Here is a 6,528-nt window from a genome sequence, read left to right as displayed (position 1 = left end):
CCCTCTGTTTCAGCCCCTCTGTTTCAGCCCCTCTGTTTCTCGCCCTCTGTTTCTCGCCCGCTGTTTCAGCCACTTTGTTTCTCGCCCTCTGTTTCAGCCCCTCTGATTCAGACCCTCTGTTTCAGCCCCTCTGTTTCTCGCCCTCTGTTTCAGCCCCTCTGATTCAGCCCCTCAGTTTCAGCCCCTCTGTTTCAGCGCCTCTGTTTCTCGCCCTCTGTTTCAGCCCCTCTGTTTCTCACCCTCTGTTTCAGCCCCTCTGTTTCAGCCCCGCTGTTTCTCGCTCTCTGTTTCAGCCCCTCTGTTTCTCGCCCTCTGTTTCAGCCCCTCTGTTTCAGACCCTCTGTTTCTCGCCCTCTGTTTCAGCCCCTCTGTTTCTCGCGCTCTGTTTCAGCCCCTCTGTTTCAGCCCCTCTGTTTCTCGCCCTCAGTTTCAGCCCCTCTATTTCTCGCCCTCTGTTTCAGCCCCTCTGTTTTAGCCCCACTGTTTCAGCCCCTTTGTTTCAGCCCCTCTGTTCCTCGCCCTCTGTTTCAGCCGCTCTGTTTCTCGCCCTCTGTATCAGCCCCTCTGTTTCAGCCCCACTGTTTCAGTCCCTCTGTTTCTCGCCCTCTGTTTCTGGCCCTCTGTTTCAGCCCCTCTGTTTCTCGCTCTCTGTTTCAGCCCCTCTGTTTCAGCCCCTCTGTTTCAGCCCCTCTGTTGCTCGCCCTCTGTTTCAGCCCCTCTGTTTCTTGCCCTCTGTTTCAGCCACTCTGTTTCTCGCCCTCTGTTTCAGCCTCTCTGTTTCTCGCCCTCTGTTTCAGACCCTCTGTTTCAGCCCCTCTGTTTCAGCCCCTCTGTTTCTCGCCCTCTGTTTCAGCCCCTCTGTTTCTCGCCCTCTGTTTCAGCCTCTCTGTTTCTCGCCCTCTGTTTCAGCCCCTCTGTTTCAGCCCCTCTGCTTCAGCCCCTCTATTTATCGCCCTCTGCATCAGCCGCTTTGTTTCAGCCCCTTTGTTTCAGCCCCTCTTTTTCAGCCCCTCTGTTTGTCGCCCTCTGTTTCTCACCCTCTGTTTCAGCCCCTCTGTTTCTCGCCCTCTGTTTCAGCCCCTCTGTTTCTGCTCCTCTGTTTCTCGCCCTCTGTTTCTGCCCCTCTGTTTCTCGCCCTCTGTTTCAGCCCCTCTGTTTCTCGCCCTCTGTTTCAGCCCCTCTGATTAAGCCCCTCTGTTTCAGCCCCTCTGATTAAGCCCCTCTGATTCAGCCCCTCTGAATCAGCCCCTCTGATTCAGCCCCTCTGTTTCAGCCCCTCTGTTTCAGCCCCTCTGTTTCTCGCCCTCTGTTTCAGCCCCTCTGTTTCTCACCCTCTGTTCCTCGCCCTCTGTTTCAGCCGCTCTGTTTCTCGCCCTCTGTATCAGCCCCTCTGTTTCAGCCCCACTGTTTCAGTCCCTCTGTTTCTCGCCCTCTGTTTCTGGCCCTCTGTTTCAGCCCCTCTGTTTCTCGCTCTCTGTTTCAGCCCCTCTGTTTCAGCCCCTCTGTTTCAGCCCCTCTGTTGCTCGCCCTCTGTTTCAGCCCCTCTGTTTCTTGCCCTCTGTTTCAGCCACTCTGTTTCTCGCCCTCTGTTTCAGCCTCTCTGTTTCTCGCCCTCTGTTTCAGACCCTCTGTTTCAGCCCCTCTGTTTCAGCCCCTCTGTTTCTCGCCCTCTGTTTCAGCCCCTCTGTATCTCGCCCTCTGTTTCAGCCTCTCTGTTTCTCGCCCTCTGTTTCAGCCCCTCTGTTTCAGCCCCTCTGCTTCAGCCCCTCTATTTATCGCCCTCTGCATCAGCCGCTTTGTTTCAGCCCCTTTGTTTCAGCCCCTCTTTTTCAGCCCCTCTGTTTGTCGCCCTCTGTTTCTCACCCTCTGTTTCAGCCCCTCTGTTTCTCGCCCTCTGTTTCAGCCCCTCTGTTTCTGCTCCTCTGTTTCTCGCCCTCTGTTTCTGCCCCTCTGTTTCTCGCCCTCTGTTTCAGCCCCTCTGTTTCTCGCCCTCTGTTTCAGCCCCTCTGATTAAGCCCCTCTGTTTCAGCCCCTCTGATTAAGCCCCTCTGATTCAGCCCCTCTGAATCAGCCCCTCTGATTCAGCCCCTCTGTTTCAGCCCCTCTGTTTCAGCCCCTCTGTTTCTCGCCCTCTGTTTCAGCCCCTCTGTTTCTCACCCTCTGTTTCAGCCCCTCTGTTTCAGCCCCTCTGTTTCTCGCCCTCTGTTTCAGCCCCTCTGTTTCTCGCTCTCTGTTTCAGCCCATCTGTTTCTCACCCTCTGTTTCAGCCCCTCTGATTCAGCCCCTCTGTTTCTCGCCCTCTGTTTCAGCCCCTCTGTTTCTCGCCCTCTGTTTCAGCCCCTCTGTTTCTCGCCCTCTGTTTCAGCCCCTCTGTTTCAGCCCCTCTGTTACAGCCCCTCTGTTTCTCGCCTTCTGTTTCAGCCCCTCTGTTTCAGCCCCTCTGTTTCAGCCCCTCTGTTTCTCGCCCTCTGTTTCAGCCCCTCTGTTTCTCGCCCTCTGTTTCAGCCCCTCTATTTCTCGCCCTCTGTTTCAGCCCCTCTGTTTTAGCCCCACTGTTTCAGCCCCTTTGTTTCAGCCCCTCGGTTTCTCGCCCTCTGTTTCAGCCGCTCTGTTTCTCGCCCTCTGTATCAGCCCCTCTGTTTCAGCCCCTCTGTTTCAGTCCCTCTGTTTCTCGCCCTCTGTTTCAGCCCCTCTGTTTCAGCCCCTCTGTTTCTCGCCCTCTGTTTCAGCCCCTCTGTTTCTTGCCCTCTGTTTCAGCCACTCTGTTTCTCGCCCTCTCTTTCAGCCTCTCTGTATCTCGCCCTCTGTTTCAGCCCCTCTGTTTCAGCCCCTCTGTTTCAGTCCCTCTGCTTCTCGCCCTCTGTTTCAGCCCCTCTGTTTCAGCCCCTCTGTTTCTCGCCCTCTGTTTCAGCCCCTCTGTTTCTTGCCCTCTGTTTCAGCCACTCTGTTTCTCGCCCTCTGTTTCAGCCACTCTGTTTCTCGCCCTCTGTTTCAGCCTCTCTGTATCTCGCCCTCTGTTTCAGCCCCTCTGTTTCAGCCCCTCTGTTTCAGCCCCTCTGTTTTAGCCCTCTGTTTCTCGCCCTCTGTTTCAGGCCCTCTGTTTCTCGCCCTCTGTTTCAGCCTCTCTGTTTCTCGCCCTCTGTTTCAGCCCCTCTCTTTCAGCCCCTCTGTATCTCGCCCTATGTTTCAGCCCCTCTGTTTCTCGCCCTCTGTATCAGCCGCTTTGTTTCAGCCCCTCTGTTTCAGCCCCTCTGTTTCAGTCCCTCTGTTTCTCGCCCTCTGTTTCAGCCCCTCTGTTTCAGCCCCTCTGTTTCTCTCCCTCTGTTTCAGCCCCTCTGTTTCAGCCCCTCTGTTTCAGCCCCTGTGTTTCAGCCCTCTGTTTCTCGCCCTCTGTTTCAGGCCCTCTGTTTCTCGCCCTCTGTTTCAGCCTCTCTGATTCTCGCCCTCTGTTTCAGCCCCTCTCTTTCAGCCCCTCTGTATCTCGCCCTCGGTTTCAGCCCCTCTGTTTCTCGCCCTCTGTATCAGCCGCTTTGTTTCAGCCCCTCTGTTTCAGCCCCTCTGTTTCAGTCCCTCTGTTTCTCGCCCTCTGTTTCAGCCCCTCTGTTTCAGCCCCTCTGTTTCTCGCCCTCTGTTTCAGCCCCTCTGTTTCAGCCCCTCTGATTCAGCCCATCTGATTCTGCCCCTCTGTTTCAGCCCCTCTGTTTCTCGCCCTCTGTTTCAGCCCCTCTGTTTCTCGACCTCTGTTTCAGCCCCTCTGTTTGTCGCCCTCTGTTTCAGTCCCTCTGTTTCGCGCAATCTGTTCCAGCCCCTTTGTTTCAGTCCCTCTGTTTCTCGCCCTCTGTTTCTGCACGTCTGTTTCTCGCCCTCTGTTTCAGCCACTCTGTTTCTCGCCCTCACTTTCAGTCCCTCTGTTTCTCGCCCTCTGTTTCAGCCCCTCTGATTCAGCCCCTCTGTTTCAGCCCCTCTGAATCAGCCCCTCTGATTCAGCCCCTCTGTTTCAGCCCCTCTGTTTCAGCCCCTTTGTTTCTACCTCTGTTTCAGCCCCTCTGTTTCTCACCCTCTGTTTCAACCCCTCTGTTTCAGCCCCTCTGTTTCTCGCCCTCTGTTTCAGCCCCTCTGTTTCTCGCCCTCTGTTTCAGCCCCTCTGTTTCTCGCTCTCTGTTTCAGCCCCTCTGTTTCAGCCCCTCTGTTTCAGCCCCTCTGTATCTCGCCCTCTGTATCTCGCCCTCTGTTTCAGCCACTCTGTTTCTCGCCCTCTGTTTCAGCCCCTCTGTTTCAGCCCCTCTGATTCAGCCCGTCTGATTCAGCCCCTCTGTTTCTCGCCCTCTGTTTCAGCCACGCTGTTTCAGCCCCTCTGTTTCTTGCCCTCTGTTTCAGCCCCTCTGTTTCTCGCCCTCTGTTTAAGCCCCTCTGTTTCTCGCCCTCTGTTTCAGCCCCTCTGTTTCTCGCCCTCTGTTTCAGTCCCTCTGTTTCGCGCTCTCTGTTTCAGCCCCTCTGTTTCAGTCCCTCTGTTTCTCGCCCTCTGTTTCTGCCCGTCTGTTTCTCGCCCTCTGTTTCAGCCCCTCTGTTTCTCGCCCTCTGTTTCAGCCCCTCTGTTTCTCGCCCTCGGTTTCAGCCCCTCTGTTTCTTGCCCTCTGTTTCAGCCACTCTGTTTCTCGCCCTCTGTTTCAGCCTCTCTGTTTCTCGCCCTCTGTTTCAGACCCTCTGTTTCAGCCCCTCTGTTTCAGCCCCTCTGTTTCAGCCCCTCTGTTTCTCGCCCTCTGTTTCAGCCCCTCTGTTTCTCGTCCTCTGTTTCAGCCTCTCTGTTTCTCGCCCTCTGTTTCAGCCCCTCTGTTTCAGCCCCTCTATTTCTCGCCCTGTGCATCAGCCGCTTTGTTTCAGCACCTCTGTTTAAGCCCCTCTTTTTCAGCCCCTCTGTTTCTCGCCCTCTGTTTCTCGCCCTCTGTTTCGGCCCCTCTGTTTCTCGCCCTCTGTTTCAGTCCCTCTGTTTCTCGCCCTCTGTTTCAGCCCCTCTGTTTCAGCCCCTCTGTTTCTCGCCCTCTGTTTCAGCCCCTCTGTTTCAGCCCCTCTGATTCAGCCCATCTGATTCTGCCCCTCTGTTTCAGCCCCTCTGTTTCTCGCCCTCTGTTTCAGCCCCTCTGTTTCTCGACCTCTGTTTCAGCCCCTCTGTTTGTCGCCCTCTGTTTCAGTCCCTCTGTTTCGCGCAATCTGTTCCAGCCCCTTTGTTTCAGTCCCTCTGTTTCTCGCCCTCTGTTTCTGCACGTCTGTTTCTCGCCCTCTGTTTCAGCCACTCTGTTTCTCGCCCTCACTTTCAGTCCCTCTGTTTCTCGCCCTCTGTTTCAGCCCCTCTGATTCAGCCCCTCTGTTTCAGCCCCTCTGAATCAGCCCCTCTGATTCAGCCCCTCTGTTTCAGCCCCTCTGTTTCAGCCCCTTTGTTTCTACCTCTGTTTCAGCCCCTCTGTTTCTCACCCTCTGTTTCAACCCCTCTGTTTCAGCCCCTCTGTTTCTCGCCCTCTGTTTCAGCCCCTCTGTTTCTCGCCCTCTGTTTCAGCCCCTCTGTTTCTCGCTCTCTGTTTCAGCCCCTCTGTTTCAGCCCCTCTGTTTCAGCCCCTCTGTATCTCGCCCTCTGTATCTCGCCCTCTGTTTCAGCCACTCTGTTTCTCGCCCTCTGTTTCAGCCCCTCTGTTTCAGCCCCTCTGATTCAGCCCGTCTGATTCAGCCCCTCTGTTTCTCGCCCTCTGTTTCAGCCACGCTGTTTCAGCCCCTCTGTTTCTTGCCCTCTGTTTCAGCCCCTCTGTTTGTCGCCCTCTGTTTAAGCCCCTCTGTTTCTCGCCCTCTGTTTCAGCCCCTCTGTTTCTCGCCCTCTGTTTCAGTCCCTCTGTTTCGCGCTCTCTGTTTCAGCCCCTCTGTTTCAGTCCCTCTGTTTCTCGCCCTCTGTTTCTGCCCGTCTGTTTCTCGCCCTCTGTTTCAGCCCCTCTGTTTCTCGCCCTCTGTTTCAGCCCCTCTGTTTCTCGCCCTCGGTTTCAGCCCCTCTGTTTCTTGCCCTCTGTTTCAGCCACTCTGTTTCTCGCCCTCTGTTTCAGCCTCTCTGTTTCTCGCCCTCTGTTTCAGACCCTCTGTTTCAGCCCCTCTGTTTCAGCCCCTCTGTTTCAGCCCCTCTGTTTCTCGCCCTCTGTTTCAGCCCCTCTGTTTCTCGTCCTCTGTTTCAGCCTCTCTGTTTCTCGCCCTCTGTTTCAGCCCCTCTGTTTCAGCCCCTCTATTTCTCGCCCTGTGCATCAGCCGCTTTGTTTCAGCACCTCTGTTTAAGCCCCTCTTTTTCAGCCCCTCTGTTTCTCGCCCTCTGTTTCTCGCCCTCTGTTTCGGCCCCTCTGTTTCTCGCCCTCTGTTTCAGCCCCTCTGTTTCAGCCCCTCTGATTCAGCCCGTCTGATTCAGCCCCTCTGTTTCTCGCCCTCTGTTTCTCGCCATCTGTTTCAGCCCCTCTGTTTCGCGCTCTCTGTTTCAGCCCCTCTGTTTCTGCTCCTCTGTTT

This window comes from Chiloscyllium punctatum, unplaced genomic scaffold, assembly GCF_047496795.1.
Source record: "Chiloscyllium punctatum isolate Juve2018m unplaced genomic scaffold, sChiPun1.3 scaffold_63, whole genome shotgun sequence".
Taxonomy (NCBI): Eukaryota; Metazoa; Chordata; class Chondrichthyes; order Orectolobiformes; family Hemiscylliidae; genus Chiloscyllium; species Chiloscyllium punctatum.
The sequence above is the reverse complement of the archived record's forward strand: the minus strand, read 5'-3'. Positions refer to the sequence as shown.